General features: G+C 40.4%; 1 long non-coding RNA gene across 1 annotated transcript in view; it reads right to left on the bottom strand.

Annotated features, from left to right (window-relative positions):
* The window catches only part of LOC141100056 (uncharacterized), a 22,551-nt gene extending 12,736 nt beyond the window's left edge, over positions 1-9,815 (bottom strand). Inside the window, exon 1 of the long non-coding RNA XR_012234584.1 lies at positions 9,691-9,815. This is a non-coding gene — a long non-coding RNA (uncharacterized lncRNA). The remainder of the gene's footprint in view (positions 1-9,690) is intronic.
* Positions 9,816-10,518: the final 703 nt, after the last annotated feature.

Here is a 10,518-nt window from a genome sequence, read left to right as displayed (position 1 = left end):
CAAAAAGGATTGTGTGAGATACTTTGTCAAAAGCTTTGCTGAAGTCAAGATATACTATATCTACAGTATTTCCCTGATCCACCCAATCAGTGATTCTGTCAGAAGGAAATTAAGTTAGTCTGACATGACTTATTAGTTACAAACCCATGCTGACTCTGTTTAATCACTTCATTCTTATCCAGGTACTTACATACATGTTGTTTAATAATTTGTTCAAAGATCTTTCCTGGTATAGAAGTCAGACTCACCGGCCTCTAGTTGCCTGGGTCCACCTTCTTCCCCTTTTTGAAGATAGGAACAACATTTGCTCTTCTCCAGTCTTCTGAGACTTCTCCTGTTCTCCAAGAATTTTCAGATTATGGAGAGGGGTTCAAAAATTTCTTCTGCTATCTCCCTCAGTACTCTGGGGTGTAATTTATCTGGACCTGGAGACTTGAATTAATTTAGTTTAGCTAAGTGTTTCCTCACTATCTTTCTGTCTATAGATATCTTGGATTCTTCTTTTCCCTTAATAGGACAGTGAAGAACAGTTGATGTTACATTTCCTTTCTGAGAGAAAACAGATGCAAAATAGGAATTTAAAAGTTCAGCCTTCTCAACATCCTGTCTTACCATTTCATCATTTTCATCCTGTAAAAATCCTATAGCATCTTTGACTTTTCTTTTACTTTTGAAATATCCCCAAAATCCTTTATTATTGCTTTTGACGTCTCTTGCAAGCCTCAATTCATTGTCAGATTTAGATAATCTGATTTGTGCCCTGCAGGTTCTGCAGACAGCATTATATTCTTATTTAGATATGCCTCCCTCTTTCCTTTTTTGTAAACATTTCTTTCTTCCTTTTTCACAAAATAATTACTGACCTCAGGGAGACCAGTCAAAGAAAACACTGCGGCAGCTGGCAAAGGCGCTCAATCAGTGAAATCCTAGGTGCAATGCTCCCTGGGAAATACGAATATGCAAATAAAGTCCGTGGAGCCTCATTTAAGAGTCTCAAACACGGGACTAGCCAGATCTTCCTCCAGGGAAGGACCCAGCCAAGGGGTGGCTCCTTTCGGAAACCACCTTTACCACCATATTAAGTGGCCCTTTAAGTCAATATCCAGCTCTTTACGAGTTTACAGATATGACAAGGGAAATACCAAGACCAGGTATCCATCCACAGAGAGCTGTTTGGGGGTGTTGCCCCTCATCAGTGTGGAGTAGGATTCTGGCTAGGTGGGAGCAATGCCTAGTAGACCAACATCACAAAACAATCACTGACCTCAGGGATACCTGGCCTTGGTATTTCCCTTGTCATATCTGTAAACTCGTAAAGAGCTGGATATTGACTTAAAGGGCCACTTAATATGGTGGTAATGGTGGTTTCCGAAAGGAGCCACCCCTTGGCTGGGTCCTTCCCTGGAGGAAGATCTGGCTAGTCCCGTGTTTGCGACTCTTAAATGAGGCTCCACGGACTTTATTTGCATATTCGTCTTTCTTCCTTTTTAGCATGTGCATTAGTTCTGTGTTCATCCATCCTGGTGTCCTTACATCATAACACACTGCGGGGTGGGAGCTGGGGCCTCCACAACACGCAGGCACAATAGCCTGATGTCGGTTCTCGGGCAGCGCGCACTGCGCATGCCTGAGAACTCTTGTCACAGTGCAGGCGCTGGCATTCAAAACAGGAGGAGGCAGCGATGCACAGGGGCATCATGATGGACAGATGGTGGGCGGCGCCGAGACACCGGACAGCCATGATGGACGGATGGTAGGCAGCTGATAGAGGGGGACACACCATACCTATGGGACACATTACAGGTATGAGGAGCTATTTATAAAAGTCGATATTTCAGCGTTACTGGGGGTCAGAAAAAGAAGAGCCAGCTTCACAGAATGCAGCCTTAGTGCTGCTGAAGGTGGCTCTTTAACTGAAAAACGCCCTGGGGGGGTGACAGGTTCCCTTTAACTACTTTTCAGAAAATAAAAAATGAACATTGCGCTGTTCTAAAAAAACAGCAGTGTCTGCATTTGTCTTTACAAACTCACAATATGTACTTTTTTTGTGGATTTAGAATTCTGTGAATCACTAACCTATTATTTAGTTGTACACCCACCGGTTTTTAGAACTGCTTCATATCTATGTTGCATAGAGACAGCCAACTTCTGGCACCTGTCACCTGTTATTCCACCCCAGGATATGTGGACTACATCCCACAATTTTTTTGCATTTGTTGGCTTTGACTCAGAAACAGCATTTTTAATGTCACCCCACAAGTGTTCTATCGGATTAAGGTCCGGGGATTGGGCTGGACACTCCATACCCTCAATTTTGTTGGACTGGAACCAAGATTTTGTTTGTTTACTGGTGTGTTTATTGTCATTATGTTGTTGAAACACCCATTTCAAGGGTATATCCTCTTCAGCGTAAGGCAACAAGAATTTTAATATATGCAAATTGGTCCATGAGCCCTGGTATGCGGTATATAGGTCCAGCAGCATAGTAAGAAAAAATTGACCCAAAAAGAACAATTTTACTTTCATCAGTCCACAAAATGTTTCTGCATTTCTCTTTAGGCCAGTTGATGTGTCCTTTGGCATTCACTTCAACACAAGTCTTTTTTATAAAAGTGTGACTTTGTGAGGACTTCTTGCTATGAGATTTGCTTCACACAGGTGTCTTCTATCACAGAACTCACAGGTAACTTGAGACTGTCTTTGATCATCCTGGAGCTGATCATTGGCTGAGCCTTTGCCATTCTGGCTATTCTTCCATCCATTTGAATGGTAGTCTTCCGCTTTCTTCCACGTCCCTCTGGTTTGGCTTTCCATTTTAAAGCATTGGAGATCATTTTAGCTGAACAGCCGATCATTGTCTGCACGTCTTTATACGTTTTACCCTCTCCAATCAACTTTTTAACCAAAGTATGCTGTACTTCTGAACAATGTCTCGAACAATCCATAGTTCTCAGGCTTTCAAAGATAGCAGAGAAAAATCTAGGAATTCAAGCTGAAAAGGATGTTCTAGTCTAAAATAAACACCTGGATTTATGACTCATTATATGGCTACAGTTCACACCTCTACCAGACAGACTCCAGATCACTAAGCAATCACTACCACCACCTCTCCATTTGTAGCAAAAACTTTCATTTTGGAACCTTGGCTTTTTTAGGATGCATCAGCCCCTCCTTTCCATGCGCAAATGTCCTGCGGTAACGTCTCTTAATTGTTGCGCTCTTGTCTCAGAAAATCACTTGTAATAAGCTTGAAGAAGGAGCCTCTGTGCTCTGAAATCTTGCAAACATAATTTCTGGTTAGGCAATGAAGGTATCAATCTTTGAATACTTCTATCTTGCAATAACTAATGTTTATAGTACATCAGAATAGAGTCTGGCAAATAATTCACAAGACATAGAAACCTCAGAGAACAGAACTGCTGAATATTTCCTACCAACATGAATTATGAGGTGAAGACTTTGAGGTTTGTGGTCGGAAAACCTTAATAACACTGCAAAAACAGGAAGACGCACGCAGCTTACCATATGTAGCCGCTTGTCTATCAAGCAGCTGCAAGGGGCGCTGTGAGGCCGAGCAGCATCCATGTCAGCGTGGGGTACTGATATATGCAACATACCATACATGTACCAGCAATCACAATTTTTAAATGTTGATCTCAGCCTTGGTCCCACACTAAGTCTCCTAGTTATTATTTTGGAAGGTTTCACACCATAGACAGGAGAAAAAATTCTGATAAGTGGAACCTTTATCTATGGAGACTATGGGACCAGACAGTATACAGTCATGGCACACACAGACACACAATGCAAAGATTGAGTCAACTTCTTCCCTTTTTATCTGGTTTCAGGTGTGATTTTCATATTGCCAACGCCTGTTACTTGCCACAGGTGAGTTTTAATGAGCATCACATGTTTGAAACAAAATTGTTTACCCACAATTTTTTTTGGAAAGGTGCCAACAATTTTGTCCAGTCCATTTTCGGGGTTTTATGTGAAATTATGTCCAATTTGCCTTTTTTCTCTGATATTTTTTTTTGTTGTTCCAATACACACATAGGAAATCAACATGTGTATAAAAACAAGTGTAATTACAAAAATTTTGGGAGAGAATTACTTTATTTTCTGGGACAATTTCAAAGGTGACCACACTTTCGACCATGACTGTATATCCATCACGCTGTTCAATCTAGTTCAACAATCTAATGTGCAGGTCTGTTTAAAACCATATCTATGTAGCTCCCAATAAACATAACAATGATCAGAAATGTTGGCTTGGTGAGGGGTGTCTGAAAAATTAGTCCTCCACCAGGAAAAACAAACCTACCAACAATCAATAAAACAAAAATTATAATGCTATAAAAGTATCATCTCTAGTGATGTTTTCAAGTAAATCTTACAAATCTTGGCACTGTCTTTTTTAATTTAGCAAAGAAGTCTCAAGACACAAGCTCCCAAACTGAAGTTATATTGACCATGTAAATAGTACTGATACTTGGGGTGTATATACCATGGAGGCAGACCATTTAGTTGCAGACTCCCCAAGTCCAGAGGAAATACATGGTGTGCAAATGAGAGGGAAATAAATACCAGGCACTTCTCATCTGCATGGCAAAACCCAGACCCAAATAATGAGTACTCCACAAAATATCAAATCCCTTAACTTGGGTAGAGTCATTGAAGTCTTTTAGTGAATCATGCATATGGATAATATTTCTTTGTATTTTTCTTTTCAAGATACAACGCAGACACATTTATTTCCTTCTTTATGATTACAGTAATTAGGAAACCACATCCCCCGACAGTAAGTAAAAAAGAGGGTTGAATGTTGCCCGGCGAGGAGGTAGTGTCCAGTTAAGGGCTAGTTCAGATGAGCATGTTTTCAGCTTACCATTGGCTACAATTGGTCTGTGCACTATTCATGTGTGGTCCATAGTGCACACCGACAGCACAAAGCCTAAGCCACTGCTAGTGCATGTGAGCGATTTTCTTCACTGATCGATGGTCAATATGGAAAAAATTGAAGCATACGCTATTTTGGCACATTTTATGGACTGGATTAGTGCACGCACTTGTCAGTGATACGGAGCTGACAACTCTGTCCCAATGTTATACCCAGGGTAAAATATTTCTGGCAAGTTCACATGACATGGCCAGCCAATGACACTGATTCATCAAGGCCTTGATGAGCAGGCGTGGTGGAGTCAGACGCATGACTGTTCATGAATCTGGGGCATCTGACAAGCAGCATGCACCTACATGCACCAATCCAGAAATCATACTCCAGTTCTTGATTGGAGTAAGATTCCTGGCTTAGGGAACGGCACACGCCATCACGAATTAGACGAGCAAAGTGTTAAGCCCCCGTTACACACTGCGATATCGCTAGCAATATCGCTGTAAAGTCACCGATTTTGTGACGTTGCAGCGATATTGCTAGCGATATCGCTGCATGTGGTACTTACCTCCGACCGGCTCCCCCGCTGATTATCGCTGATCGCGTGAGAAGCTCCTGGACCATTCCTCGCCGGCCACTTCCTGCTGGGCTTCCTGTGGCGCCGACGAGCGACGCGTGGACGCGGGCGGGAGGACGCAGGATCGCCGCGTCTGACAGGTAAGTAGCGATCTCCGTCCCCTGCGATGTCGCTGGTGAGATCTGCCACCTAGCGATGCACCAGCAATCCTGACCGCGTCATAACGCTGGTCGGGATCGCTGGTGCATTGCTAGGTGTAACTGTACCCTTACTCTCTGTCCCAGAATTTTGGTGAAATTGCTTTAATGAATCAGGGACAATATTTCTAACACCCTAGGTCATGAATATGGAGACGTGTTCTAGGTCCCCCCTTGTGCTGGAGTTTTTATGTATTTGCTAAATCTGTAGAAAAATAGAAACCATCTATTTATCATGGAAACTGACCTGAAAATCCAGTATGACATTAGCCAGGGAAATAGAGCATTTATCTCCATTATAAAAAAAAAAAAAGTTAAAAAGTTGTAATTCTATATTTATCATACACCTGAAATATCTGCAACTCCTTGCCCATCTTCAATCCTTGTTTTCCCTTTCTATGCAGTTAACATTCGGCTTTCTGTATTATGGTTAGTCCACAGTGCAATGGTTATCGCAAGTACCGTACATAGTATATTACTATTAGGGTAAAGTCACAATACACATGTTTAGCTTGTTTTATACTTCTTTGCAGATGAACAACTTTACCAGTGACTTCAATTGAAACACCCTTATAATCATTGATTATTAAGAATTTACTAATGAGAACAAATCAAGTACAAAATACTTTTTTCTTCTCCATAAATACAGTTTTTATTGAATAAAGGTACAAAAAAATAGCAAATAGTCTATGTATTTGGTCACATTGCAAATATAACAATCCACAGAATGAATTTGTAATGCTATTTATACCATAGTATATATTGCAAAACTGTGATTTGAAGTTTGAAGAAATCTGTTCACTTTATATGAGATTTACAATACATTGTAAGTCTCTCTCTCTATATATATACAGCTCTGGCAAAAATTAAGAGACCACAGCAAAATTTTCAGTTTGTCTGATTTTTCTCTTTCTAGGTATCTTTTTGAATAAAATGTAAATTGCTCTTTTATTCTATAGACTACTGACAACATGTCTTCAAATTTCCAAGAACTACATTTTGTATTTATTTTTAGAAAATGAGAAATGGTCAAAAGAACAAAAAAAACAGTGCTTGCAGACCTCAAATAATGCTAAGAAAACAAGGTCATCATCATTTAGAAACAACAATACTAATGTTTTAACTCAGGAAGAGATTAGAAATCAATATTTTGTGGAATAACCATGATTTTTAATCACAGGTGTCATATGTCTTGGCATGCTTTCACCAGTCTTTCACACTGCTTTTGGATGACCTTATGCCACTCCTGGTACAAAAATTTAAGTAGTTCTTTGTTTGATGGCTTGTGACTATGCATCTTCCTCTTGATTACATTCCAGAGGTTTTCAATGAGGTTCAGGTCTGGAGATTGGGCTGGCCATGACAGAGATTTGATGTGGTGGTCCTTCATCCACACATTGATTGACCTAGCTGTGTGGCATGGCGCATTGTCCTACTGGAAAAACCAGTCCTCAGAGTTGGGGAACATTGCCTGAGCAGAAGGAAACAACTGTTTTTCCAGGATAACCTTGTATGCGACTTGATTCATACGTCCTTCGCAAAGATTAACCTGCCCAATTCCAGCCTTGCTAAAGCATCCCCAGATCATCACCGATCCTCCACCAAATTTCACAGTGGGTGCAAGACACTGTGACTTATGCTCGTCTCCAGGTCTCCGTCTAACCATTAGATGACCAGGTGTTGTACAAAGCTGAAAATTAGACTCATCATGGAAGATTACCTTACTCCAGTTCTCTATGGTCCAATCCTTATGGTCTTTGGTAAACTTCAGCCTGGCTCTCCTTTGCTTCTCATTGATGAAAGGCTTTTTTCTAGCTTTACAAGACTTGAGCCCTGCCTGTAGGAGCCTGTTACGAACTGTTCTTGCCATGAACTTCACCCCAGTTGCCATTCTTTTTGTAGGTCACTTGATGTCATCCTGCAGTTGCTGAGTGACATTCGAGTAAGATGATGGTATCCCGGTCAGTGGGGAGTCGTTGTCGCCCTCTGCCGGTCTGTAGCTTTGTTGTCCCCAATGTCTGCTGCTTGACCTTGTAGTAATGGGCTGCCATCTTAGAAGTTTTAAGGATGGAGGCAAAATGACGCTCACTGTATCCCTCTGCTAGTAAAGCCAGAATTGAGTCCTTCTTTTCCTCACTCAAGACTTTTCAACTCCTTTGGGATGGTTAAAAGTTATTTTTTCATTCCTATTACCTTTGGGATATTACTAGCACTTGTTTTGCCATCTAGCTTGTCCTATTGCAAGAGGATTGTGAACACCACAGCAGGGTTTTTTATACTTTCCTTCGTTAAATAAGATTTGGTTCAGGTGATCACCTAATCAGAAACACAATAAGTAGAATGAGGTGCACTCTGGTTGGAATTCAACTGACACTGGAATGTAATGACTGTCAGACATGTAGAGAAGCTGATTTTTATAAAACTGTGCAGTGGTCTTTTAATTTTTGCTAGAGCTGTATATACAATAGGGTCAGATTCATTATTTGCTGTTTATTGAATTCACTTCTCTTTTTTTGTCTTGTGGTATTCACTGATTATTTTATTTTTTTTGTATTCGTTGACTTTTTTGTGCCAAACTCTTCAACATGTTTCAAATAGTTAATGAATTTTACGCAAAATAAAAACTGCTCTTTATTTTTGTATTTAGCCAGTTTTTGTTACTTTTCAGCACTAAAATCCATTGCAAAGTTGCAAAAATGCACAAAAATGAAAACGCCTCCAGAAACCTTTTTCCAGGCAAGAACTGAAGAGAGATGTGGCAAAAAAAGTGACATTTGCTAAAAGTGGCATTTCGTGAATCTATCTAAAACATTTAAATAAGCAAGGTTGTCAAAGAAAAATATTAAAAGAAAGCACATGAAAAGGAAAGACAACTTGAAAAGTTGTGAAAAATATAGAGAGAATAAGGTGCAATACTAAAGCCACTAAAAAAGAACAATTGCGTCCAGAAAACTGGAGAAACAGCAATGATGATTTGGGGACATAGGCTACATATTTTTATGATTTCATATATTGTGCGGACTTATGGACATTCTGTACTAGCATTTTCTGTAAAGTGATCCAGTTCCTATAATTATATTCCATTTCATAAGGTAATAGAAAATACAGCTCTTGGAGTACTGGTGCTCATCCTAGCCCCAAAGTCACGACTCAATGCTTGCTGCCATTTGGGGGATGTACAAGCATCTTTTGGCTTGGTGCTCCTTTCTGTGCCCTCATGGTCCTGGGCAGTGGATATCATGACCAGCCTGGCAACCTGTACAGATAACGACTCACTAATCGAGCATGTGTGCAGAATTACCAGGAATTTGCCATGTCTAGATGATTGGGGGGGTCTGACATTTAGGACTCCAGTAATCCTCTAAGTACCACAGGCCACACTGCTGGCGAAGCAAAGCAGACACTTTTGATTTTTTTCTTGCCAGGTTAGAAATGGTGCTGTACAAAAAAAAAGCTAAAAGACTGCACCCTTCCATAACTTTCTGAAAACTCCTTTTCTGAATGTGAAATGAAACAATTTTAATGACATACAAATAAGCAACAATTATCAACGTTACTAGATGTTGACTAACTGATAAATCAGTACAGCAAATATATATCAAACGTTACATGAACTGATGGCAGTACATATGATGGTCAAACCAAAAAGGTTTGAAGAACCTCACAATCCAGTAATGATCAAACTCTGGAGTGAGCACTATAGCCCGTTGATGGTCCCAAAAATATTGCAATCTGCAGATCTACTAGAAGAAACAAAAATTTGATGTCATATGGACTCTATGGTCACTACAATGCTATGAAGATACTCAGTGCACCAATTGGTGAAAGCTGAGCACGTGTTATGTAACCTCATTGGCCACTTCGGTAAAGTGCAATATCAGCATCTTCAGACTTAAAGATCTATTAGTCAGCATCAAACGGAGAATTATGAAGCTGGCCGAGGACTGAACAAAAAAATAGATGAAATATGGAGGTCGTATGAGAGATCAGAGCAGGCATAGTAGATGTTGGAAGTCACTTACTGGTTAATGTGGACCGTGGGTTTCCTCTTGCTTGTGCCTCTGTCTGCACTGCAAATGAGGTTTTTCTTTTCTCGCTTTAGCGCATATACTTCCTGTGTGTTCTTACTTGATACCACACCCGAGTGACACAAGACGCAAGCAGTTGAATGATAGGCATCTTGGAAGAAATATTAGACAAACCTACAATTTCTACGCCACCTCCAAAATTCACAATGTGCAATATGATTGAGCTCAAAATTAATAGTATTGATTATGTAATATGAAATAATGCACGAAGATGCCTAATCTACAGTATATTATGGCCTGACATAGACAGGCAAGAATAATAAAAATATCTATGCCCTGTACTTGAAGGTAGCAGTCCTGGGGGGTTGTCATTAGAACACAATCCCTCCCAAAGGGTTAACCATCTGTGGTCACAGTTATGTCTGGCATAGCTCCACTATACATGTATGTACTGTAACTGTGCATGCACGGTGCAAGGAGGGGTTAAAGCCTATAATTATGGGCAAAAACAGGGGGTTTACACTCGCTGCTATGTAATCCACTCTCTGCTTATGGCCACTATGACATACTTGATCTTGTCTACAACCCCAGTCACACTTCTATCCTATTCCCGGTTAGCCCGCTTAAACAGAACCTGTCACCAATCTGTGGCTGCACTTTTTAATTAACGACTTAATGCCTGTAAACATGTGCTTTGTATGGCAAACACTAATGGGCCTTATTTTTCAGCTTCACCTTTATAGGAACGTGTATACAGCTCTCCCCCATGGGTAGCAGATGATTGGGTATCAGCTATAGACTAAATCCAACACCCTGCTGCAA

The sequence above is a fragment of the Dendrobates tinctorius genome, unplaced genomic scaffold, assembly GCF_039654945.1.
Source record: "Dendrobates tinctorius isolate UK_male_01 unplaced genomic scaffold, ASM3965494v1 ptg000103l, whole genome shotgun sequence".
Classification (NCBI taxonomy): domain Eukaryota; kingdom Metazoa; phylum Chordata; class Amphibia; order Anura; family Dendrobatidae; genus Dendrobates; species Dendrobates tinctorius.
The sequence above is the reverse complement of the archived record's forward strand: the minus strand, read 5'-3'. Positions and strand labels throughout refer to the sequence as shown.